Source organism: Halyomorpha halys, unplaced genomic scaffold (assembly GCF_000696795.3).
Source record: "Halyomorpha halys isolate HHAL.00 unplaced genomic scaffold, Hhal_1.1 Scaffold522.1, whole genome shotgun sequence".
Lineage (NCBI taxonomy): Eukaryota > Metazoa > Arthropoda > Insecta > Hemiptera > Pentatomidae > Halyomorpha > Halyomorpha halys.
Genome location: NW_027107635.1, coordinates 686,585 through 697,895, shown reverse-complemented (window position 1 = coordinate 697,895; position 11,311 = coordinate 686,585). Strand labels below are relative to the sequence as shown.

The following is an 11,311-nucleotide window of genomic DNA, read 5'->3' as shown; positions in this document are numbered from 1 at the left end:
TGAACATTTCAGTTAATATAATTTATAACTCCATAAAACAATTCATAGTATTTTCAATATTGATTCTAAAATAATTTAGTATTGAATAAATGGTCGAGAGTAAAATGTCAAATTTTTACGCAAATAAGGATTGTTAAAAGTACTATTCTGAATCCTACTTATATTAGAGTCAGCTGAACGGCTCATTAGGTTTTTTGTTTAACCAAATTATATTTATATTTTTTCACGAGTGCTGTAATCCCATCTAAATATGCAACCAAGTTAAGTATAAATAAACTAATAAAATTCAAAGTTCTCTTTGAAGTGAAATTGGCTTAGCGATATCGTAATCCGTCTCATTTGAAAATTTCATCTCAGCTTTGTGAATTGATAATTGCGTCTTGACTTGGTTCCACAAATAGCTGCTAATTAATTGAAGGCCTCGGGATACAAATTGCTGTCTGTTTGCACTTTTATATCAACTGACGTTTTAATTTCACTTTTGGCTTCTGCAATCTTAATTATAGTTGAATATTATTATTACTATTTCAACTATTTGTCTAATCACTCAGATATTGATTAGATTATTCGATAATATTTTTTGTCACGATTATAAAGACAAGAATACTAATTATTTACTTACAATGTTCTGGGCTTCGCAACCACAGAGGTATTTTTCCACAGTACAAATGGAGCATGAAAAAAGAGTCAAAAGATACAAGTATATAAACTTAAATTTTTTTGAAGATTTCAGTTTTCGTTTTGGGACCAAAAACAATTGTCCTGCCAAACTATAGTTATAGTTATTATAAATATTTTTTAATATTTCTTCTTCTTGTTCCAAGTCCAACATCCTCTCGTTTAGTATCATAAGCATAGCACTCAGTCAAGATGTATAATACTGTTAAATAAATAACTTGTGTGGTACAGTTATAAATTTTAGAGGTGTTCCTCTTTTCATACTATCCTTATGTTTCACTCTTGAATGTCCTATCCTGAGGTGGGTCATTACCACATTCTTTTTAGTTGTACGTATTTTCGATTATGGACGACAATTGTTTCAATTATTCTTAGTCTATTGTCACTTTGTTTCATCAAAAAAAAAGGCACGTGTACAATTGATGTTTCTTTACAATTATAACAAATATCCGGTCTTGTAAGAATTTTGATATTGGTTGGTTTTGATTAATGTTAGCGATTGGAAAATAAAAATTGATTGAATTTTTGAATTGAAGCAGAAGCTGAATTCAGAATAAGAACAGTAATTTGTGAGGTGTAAGAAATCCATAAAAAATAGCGAATTATCTTTATGTAGATTTTGAAAGCTAGATTTGTTGTTTTTGTGAGATTTATGAATAACTCATATAATAAAATATATACTTACAATCCTAGTAAATTACATTACTTTGTTTTAGTGTAGTAATTATGATGTTATCACACGTACGTGGTGACCCCGACGTGAGTTAGTTCAAATTTCTGTATAAACATACATCGCAAAACCTACAATGTTTACTGTCCTAATTTTGGTCCTAGCTTCCTCAAATATTTATGACTTAGGATGATATTTAAAATGTTTGTCTTTAATAGGTGTAATTAAAATATCATTTTTAAAGGGTATAACTACTTTTTTAATTTGCTAGAACTTCTATTAAGAAAATGAGTAAATTAGATACAGATATTATAGCCAAAGTTTGATAGTGATTAATTTCAAAAACGTTACATCATATAAGATTTATCTGTTATCTTGTTTAAAAACTCCACTTTCAACAGTAATCATATTAAGTGAAAGGTTATTAAAATCGAAAGCAATTTGTTTATTGTTATGATATGATGATATTTGATCTTAAGTTTCAGGAATCATCGCTTTTATAAAGGTCTGAAATTTTGACAGGAATGTTGGTACACATTCATAAAAGTTACTCTTATCTGCGAAAATTTTAAATCCTTACTATACTTTCTTCACTGCTCCCCTCCTCCCTCTTATACTTAGCAACTTCTTGAATTTCACTTATCGTCAAGGATATATTTACTATTATGATTTTCTATATTAAGAATTTGAGTAAATTAGATGATGATATAATAGGCGAGCACGTTTGGGCTAAGGTCTCTGGGAGCCTAGTTAAGAACATTGTAGGTTCGATTCTCACCTGAGTCAGCCAATATTTACTGTATGGTGGCCTCAGCAGATAAATCTTAACGTTCTCACTCGATAAATTTTTATAATTAAATTAGATTTAAATATTTGATCAAATAAAGAAGCTGAATAGATCTTCGATTGATGATTGAGCCAAATATTTAAGATGATATTTTAAAAATATTTTGGGATTGAAATTTTGTATATTTAAAAATTATCACGGTATATATTAGTGTTAATAAAATAATATTTCTCAGTTTTTACTCTATGACAATATAGTGTTTTAACATAATCATTGACTAATATTGTGGAACATTTGATGTTAAAATTTTTGTTGCGAGGTAAAAATGTACTCATACCAGGTTATACTAAGATAAATATATAAATAAAAAAAAAATCATAAATGTTTATACGTCTAAGCTCTTAAGATAAATATGGTATTTTCTATTTTAATGTGTTGAATAATTCTTATATAAACCTTATTTGATTAATAAAGTTTCCCATAAGCAATAGCAAATTACGAATGCACCGACTATGCTTTTACCGATTGTTTGCTATCTATCGACAAAAGAGCTGAATGCTGGAAATGGGCCATTGTTGCACCGGGCGTATCAGAAACAGAACAGCTATCAACAATTGAAATGCTATCTTCAACTGAACAGTTATCAACAATCCCAACTGAACAGAATGTACGTGTTGGTTACCGGCCCTCACCACCGCATTAATATTTAACTCTAAGCAGAATGCATCGTTCGCCTTGTCTGTTACTTGCCAAATATCAAATGAAGTGGGATTCATTTCTTGTCTCTGATATAAATCGTTTTATAGCCTGATAATAGAAAAAAACCTGATAATAATCTTTTTATTCTTCCTTTGTCAGTAGCGGAAATTCCTGTGCCAGAAATTTGTTTTTCCCTTGGGCAGTTTCTGAATACACTGCATTAAGCTGCACAAGAAATGTAACACAATGACAGAAGCTCCTTATTACATGGATAATATGGTAGAAACAAACGATCAACACAAAGGATTCTATTTCAATGATCATTAGTACATTTCACAACATAGAAACATATTGAAAAAAGATAAGACAACTGATAGACATGTCTAGTACTTCCTGTGTTAGTTGGACATAATTATCATTCGAAGGCGACTGAAAAGGAAGAGGTTACGTGTTCTCTTGGAAAGTATGGTACTGCAGTGTATACTTGTAGAAGGCCTTCCAACTGTTCTTATCAGTACTCAGAATTTCATGTTTTCATCAAAATTGGTGATTGTCTTTATCAATATGTAAGGTAAGGTGTCAATTGAGATTAATTATAATTATGATATTTAGAATTATCAAATATTTATGTTTTAATATATTATAATTTAAAAATTTAAAATTTCACTTGTGAAATAAAATTATTCATCAAAAGTATTATCATGGGTTCCGTACAGGAATATATTATGAATTTCATGTTGTTTTTATTTTTCTTATGTTTTTCGTATATTTTCATGGAAATATTTTTGAGTATTTATCATATAATTACAGCACAACGGTTGATGAGATTTGTATTCTTTTTGAATATTACTTAAATCCTAAAAAAATAAATGAAGAAATGAAATTATTCTTTTATATTGCAGGTGAGATTTGGCAATCGTATGGAGCCGAGGAACTATCTTGTTGATCTCAATTTCCGATAGTTCCAAGCTATCTGGAAAATTAGCATGATGTAATCTAACCATTAGTTCTGTGTTTGATAAATGTAGTTCATGATAAATTTTGGTGTTTTTCGTGAATTTAGAATACGATATAATATTTCAGCCAATAAATTATATCCATACATCAAGTGGATGGTGTAAAATGTAAGATGTTCCCTAACACGAAAATATTGCATATGAAATAAACATATTATGCTTTATATTTGCCTGAGTTACTCTATTAACCATTCGAAAGTATTAGAGTTAAATATCAACATTAAAAAAAAAAAAATGTTTATGCAGTTTAACCGAGTAATTGATACAGCATACGAAAATCATCATACCAATAGTGTGTTTGTTCAAGCGCTATAGAGTTGTATTAATATTGTAGGCTAGTTTCAAGGAATGGTATGCTATTATAACGGGCATCGAGAATTTGAAGGGATTCTCATAAAGGCCATTTGGTAAATTGAATAAATCATTGAATGGTGGGAATATAATTAGTTAATGTGTTAATAACAAAATTTACTTACCCTTACTCAATTACTAGCATTTGGAAAAAGAAGAATAGCTTTGTATATATTTTTATCTTGTCTTATCTTCGATCTAAGAGGATTATACCTTTCTTTGGCATAAAATATTTCGAGTACTCTACCTTGTTAACAATACAACTATTGCGTATATATATATATATATCAAAACCTAAATTTTAATTATTGTTTTTGCACGATTCTAATTCCTCGAATAGTTTTTTTTTTAATGGCATGGAGCTAAAAAATTTAGGTTGTTGTCTCTTGTTTGTTACATAGTGTTAAAATAATTAAGAACAAATTAAGTATTATTCTAAACCCCTACTATACTTATAAAGAATTAACCATTTAATTAGGTAGCGATTTATTAATATTACTCCTTCATGTTAGGTACGGTATTTTAAATGTAGTATAAGCATAGTATAATTTGCGCCTTCGATAATACATTCATTACACTGAGGCACAGCAGGTTTACTATACCTCCTGCCTCGGACGGCGACCTATACGTTGACCTATCAACCATCAATCCAAATCGATTTTCACTTATCGTCGGATATAAAAGCTGTCGTTAATTACTGCTTCCAGAACCGTGACATATTAACAACCCAACGCAATGTGACGTTGTGCTCAATTCTGTTCCCGTATCCCACAACGCTAGCAATAAATACATTGTCCGTGGAAGTCATAGTATAGCTCTGTAAGGATATTAAAAAAAAGTCAACTCTCTCGATCATTTTTTTCATTAATTTATTGATTATGTAACAGTCAGTACTAAGGTTTTCAGTTTATTTTTTTAAATTCCTCTAATGTAAATACTTTAAATATATAAGTTAAGTGGGTTCAAAAAAGAGAAAAATGGACGAGAAAGTACACTCGCGGATTCAACTGAAAGACCCCTTTTTTGAATCCTGTTTATCTATATATTGTTCCACGTAAAACAAATTTCGGATAACGAACTATTCTACTCATTTACACAAATTTTTCTTTCCCTGCTACAACCTAGAGGGATGTAACAAAACAGAACTTAGGATGATTGCATAAATTAATTATTAGAAAAGTACATCACCTTTTTGTATTTTTAGCCGGTTTACTGCCACAAGGAAAAAAAGAATTGGATAATGAGATAGCATGGGCATTTACTCTCTAAGGATGTCTAAGATTAGCTTCCTAGCAGGGAGGACGAGAGAGGATGTATTAGCAGATTAAAGTTCTTAAAAGGAATTATGTATGTACTATTAAAGGTTTTAGAAATGTACTTCAGATGTAACAGAAAAAATGTATTAAACTGATGTAATTGTAATGCTTGCGGAACATTCTAAAAAAAGTTTATGATAAGGTGGTTGAGAAATTCATTTATTAATAAAAATATATTACTTTATAAACAAATCCAACCATATTTCTCAAAAGAAATCAAATAACTTGCTAGTAAAAAAACAAAACATGACCTCTTGATTTAAAAATAAAACAAACTATTTCAAAATAACGTATTGTTGCGAATCGTAAAGTATAAACTAACATCAGTTAAAATAAATTAAAGATATTAGTTGAATTTATTAGGTTGATGAAAATAAATTTGAAGTAGAGTAAATTTGCTAAAATATGAGTTCTAATTGAGCTGTTAACGTTTCCTAGTTCCCGAGATACAGTTTTTAAAAAAGAAACATTTTTTTCCAAATAACGAAAAATCAACATTTTTGAATTATTTTTGCAAATATGATGGAAACTACTACTCCTACTACCAGCTCTTATTCGAGGAGATTAGGAGTAGCAGTTATTATATATTATACAATTGAAAAGTATACAAATAAATTTAGAATTATACAAAATATTGAATTAAATCATAAATGATAAAAAATTGATAACTGATAATTGAATAGTACGAAATTTTTAATTAATTGATAATCGTGAAATTGTATGGTAGTAGATTGAAGACAGTGACAGATGAAATATAATATCATGTAGGTAAGAAGGTATGTATAATATAAGATATGCAAGTAGTGTCTAAAAAACTGAAAAAAATATAATTTATATTGATATTATATTTCATCTGTCACTGTTTTCAATCAACTACCATACAATTCCACGATTATCAATTAATTATAAATTTTGTACTATTCAATTATCAGTTATCAATTTTTATCATGTATATGTTTGTATACTATTCCTCTTCAATTGTATGTTTCTCTAAATGTTGTTATCTCTTTTGTTCTATAGCCCTGATGAAGACCTGAAACTCAGGTCGAAACGTCGGCATAAAATAAATAAATATGGTTTTGTTTATTTATGTTGTTCTTTGCTGACCGCACCCCCCGACAAACTTCTCCAAAGCTACATTTTTAAAATTCAGCATTTAAGTCCTGTCAGACTATTTCAGTGATACTGAGACCTAGCTTTTCTTACAGACCATTTAATTGTATGTTTACGTACCGAGTTTAATCAAGATCATTTTAACAGTTTTTAAGAAAATCATGGAAACATGAAAAATAGATTATAACTTAAATTAGAAATTTTACTCGATCGCAACACTTTCCCATATATGGGTAAGTGAATGTAAAAATCGAGATTTGTACTTTCGAGAAGATTTCAAACACTCTTCTATACAATTCGACTTTTATTAGTATACGCTAGTTAAATAATTATTACTTTGAGATTTAAATGTAATTTGAATAATTCAATCAACTTATGCGTTAATTTGATTATTTCGTTCTAATATATCTTTTTCTATAAATTTCCATTCTTTCTATATTTGATAATTTGTTGAATAATAAACTTTTAATTTTGTTGTTTTAGGTGTGTACCTACAAGAAGCACAGATGTAAAGCACAATAATTAACTTAGAACGGACTTAGAACCTGTAAGTAGAGAAAATATATACATTTTTTTATTTGTCTTTGTAAAGTTTCCCCCTTTGAAGTCAGTAATTTTAGATATTATAATTTTCTTTAATCTGAAGATCCAGTATTTAAATAATTTAGTCTGTGTGCTTGATTATAGACATTCAATAAGTTCTAAAAAAAATTGAATGTTGTGTGAAATTTGTATTACTTCTTTTATGTTTTCCTGTAATATAAAATTTATATGTATGTCTAATGCGTATACGCAGTTTCGGTGATATATCTTGGATGTCAAAATCCACCTGAAATTCGACTTCAAGTGCTGTAGAACGTATTTATTCTATATTATAGGGAACTCTAGCCACGAATTCATTTCCGAAAATACTTTATTCAAAATCATATTTGAAACTATATTTGATTCCAATATTTTTCATTTTTAAGCGTAGATAAAAAGTATGGATTAAAGTTCTTCAAGGTTTCCTATTTTTTTTTTCGTTCTTACGTACTTAGTCAGCTTTTAGGACTATGTTATACATACAATGATTATCATTGCTCCTATTCTGAATTTGGAGTACGTTTTGTGAATAGTTTGGACGTATGCACAAATGTCCCTAGACTGATCGAAACACTCCGGGTGAATGCTAAACAGTTTTATTTGCATGTTGTGAGAAATTCCTTCTCGTTATCTTCTAGCTTTTTGTAAACTTTCTTACCATTTTTATAGGAATAACTTTTTTTTTTATTGACTTAAGTTATTAAGTTATGTTAATGTTATTAAGCCAGTAATTATATGCAATCCTTGAAAACATCAATCAAGTGGTTATCTGAACTTTTTATGAGTACTAGTTAACAAAGTCCTGATTTCAATAAACGTTTATGAGGTACTTGAATCGTACCTCACACATATTTCATGTGAATAGGGTTATAGAATAGTACTTCAGGAATATATGGAGTTTTTAAAAAAATAGGACCATTTTAGGACTTCCTCAAGCAGTTTGAGTTTTGATTTTTGTTGTAGGTAGACACTAACAAAATCAACTATGGTATAGGCCTAGACTCAAGTTGATATGAAAAGTTTTTTTTTACCTACGCCAAAGGAAGCATTTCTGCCATTTTGTTTCGAACAGCCCAGAATACTTTACCTTTGTTCACGTAACTACTGTCTGAAATTAAGTCCGGCGTTGCCGCACATGTATGTATGTGACCACCAGTCATTTCACGATCTCCACTCAGGACGCAGGAGTTGATATGAAAAGTATAACTCTTGTAATCAAATTTGCGAAAAAAAAGTCTATATTTCGCGGTTTTATGTCTTTTCTTAAAACGTGTGTTGACTGATTTCATTTGTCTAAAGCATATTTTTCCTCATTTAAGTCCAATTTGGAAGGTTTTTTTAGCTTTCTAAAAAATTGGTTTTTCACTACTTTAACATGAAAAATACCATAATTGATTATTTTTTTTTCAATTGTTGTTGGTCCTGTCTCAATCATAAACTATTTTTTATACAATTTTGTCCCAATTATTATTTCTATCCTATTTAGGATGTTTTATCAAAAAAAGTTTTTAATTGTTTTAAGTGGTGGCTTTATTATTGATGCATTGTGCATGTATAAATGGGGCAGTTGTAAGATTTTAAAAATTATGTTTAAGGATGTCATGCTCAAACACTATACTTTATGTTTGTTTCCATCATAATTTTACGGATTACAGCTATTTTTTCAATCCAAAAAAAACACATTCGAGTACACCTTACAAGGGTTGAAGGTTGAGATGATGATACTATGAGAAGAAGCGGGGATGTAGCCGTTAGCGATAGTGGTAAGGTGAATTGAAAGCAGAAGGAGCCCATCAATCAGATGATGGATGAGCGCTCCGACCTGATGAATACCTTGTCCTCTGTCCACAAAGATATCTTCCCTAGATATCCACTATTTCTTTCATACGGTTCTTATAATGTCGTTAACAACTGATGCTATACTTTGCACAAGGAATAGGTTACTGTACTGATTTATCATTGAGTCAACGAATGTATTAAAAAAAAAAAAAAACCAAGCACCGTTTATCTGACAGTATTTTTCCGATAGCGTCAAAGTGGAAAAGTTAGCACCGGATTTTGGATTTTTTTTTTTTATGTTATGTATTTTTGCAATGGATATAAATAATATACTGAAGTCTTCAGTCAACCCTGTGGGTTCAGGAAAGGCTTCCCAAATGGATGCCTGGGGTATTAATGCAACCTTTTCTGTAAAAATCTACCAATCTGAAGTGTACCTTAATATAATCCATATTACACTTTTTTAGGTTATGCTAAAATACAGCTCTAAGGATTTTGGTTAAAATTAACAAATTTATGTAAAATAAGTTAAGGCTTATCCTTATTGAAATAGTCAGATAGCTCTTAAATGACGAATTTTTAAAATATCTTAAATGTATTAAATTTAAAGAATTTTGTTTGTTTTTATATTGTTTTATTTTTAATGGATAAATACAAACTAATAAAGAATTTGATATTAAATAGTGACAACCCCTTTCTAAATGATCCAATGCCCTCACCCCCCTCTTAAAATGCATTACCAGATTGCAGAAATAAAGACTACCTCAACCCGTTTTCATCATGATATTTTACTCACGCGCTTATGGGGCTTAGAAGAAAAAAAATGATAATAAATTAAAGGAGTAAAGTAGAAACAGTAGTTCAAATTGAAAAAATTTGAATCGCATACATATATTTTATAACGAATAACCAAATAAGTAAGAAAATTACCGAATAAGCTATGATATACTCTTTTATGCCCTGCTCTTTCGCGCCTATTGGTACCAGTTGTAGGCCATACATTGTTTAGACTTAAGACGTCAATGGAGCAGTGTGTTCCTTAAGAAGCAAAGTAACCAGCTTAAACGGTGTCTTAAAACTGGTAAAATAAATTCTTCTTCCGGTTTTATTTTTATATAAGCCAATGAATTTTAAATCGTCTGAATAATACTAGAATTGTTTAGATATATTTAAAAATATAGGATAATAAAATAGCTCACCCTATATGGTCTGTTTTGGGTACGTAAATACGATTAACCAATTAAACAACCTACAATAGTCAAACGATAATGGAAGGCTGCAAAGGACTACCGTGACATCAATAATAACCGTAGAGATTAGCGTGATTGACGTAGATTAAACCCGACCGCGAAATAGAATGAACGTGAGAGTGATGGGTAACTGCTTGAGTTATGAATGATAGATGTCACTCCGACGTCAGTATGATGAGTCCTCGACGTAGACAAAGCTGTCCGTCATAGGATAATATGATGTCCCATAAGAGTAAATTATCCGATGAACTATGTAACATCATGATTTCAAAAGAAGAATTCGTGTTAGTTGCTAGATATCTGAAAGTTAGTCATAGTTTGCCTTATTTAACTCCACTTCAGTTAAAATACTTCCCAATTTCTAACGGTCTAACTGAAAACGTTTGACTCCATTTTCCATTCATCTTCTTGGATGGTGAGAAGAAAATGGGTTGAGCCTAGTGGGTTGATTCCCCTTTAATTTTTAGTTTTTAATCTTAAGCATATAACTAGCAGTATCTTAAAGTTTAACTATATCATTATTGAATCATGAAATTTTAATATTATTTTACTATTTTATTACAGTATTTTAAGGACAGAGTGTCAGATGTAAATTTATTCAAATGCTTTGTTGATGGTCTAATAAAAAAAAAAAATAGAGGAAAATGTTGTGTTCTTACTTCTATAGTTTTATCAATCTTCATTGATTTTGATCGTTTATTGACTCGTATACGACGAAAAAAAAAACCCGCAAATCTATGGAATCTGTAATAGCTAAAATTGTTGTACTATTAAATAAATACACATTTTGAATTCATACATCTTCATCATCTTTCCCTTTCATAAGGGATTTATTTTTTTAAATAATTTTTAAGACCATTTTTTTTCAGGAGTATTACTCCACTTTTTTTTTTTTTTTCTTTTTTTTTTATCCCCCTCCCTTGCCATCTCTGGCATACGGGGTGCGGGAGCAGTGGGGTAGTGCATGCCACTACTCCCTAGGATCACCAATTTTAATTTAACTGTGGTGCCTCCACTGCATCCCTCTGGGTGCCTCCTGCAGTTTCCAGGCTGGTCCAGCCCTCCTGGTC

At 30.0% G+C, this 11,311-nt stretch overlaps 1 protein-coding gene across 2 annotated transcripts in view; it reads left to right on the top strand.

Moving 5' to 3' along the window:
- Window positions 1-11,311, top strand: part of unc-13-4A (BAI1 associated protein 3) — a 413,601-nt gene that overhangs the window by 43,317 nt on the left and 358,973 nt on the right. For both annotated transcript variants that reach the window (XM_067046009.1, XM_067046008.1), the window contains exon 2: window positions 7,114-7,177. The gene's annotated coding sequence lies outside the window, so the exon portion shown is untranslated. The remainder of the gene's footprint in view (window positions 1-7,113; window positions 7,178-11,311) is intronic.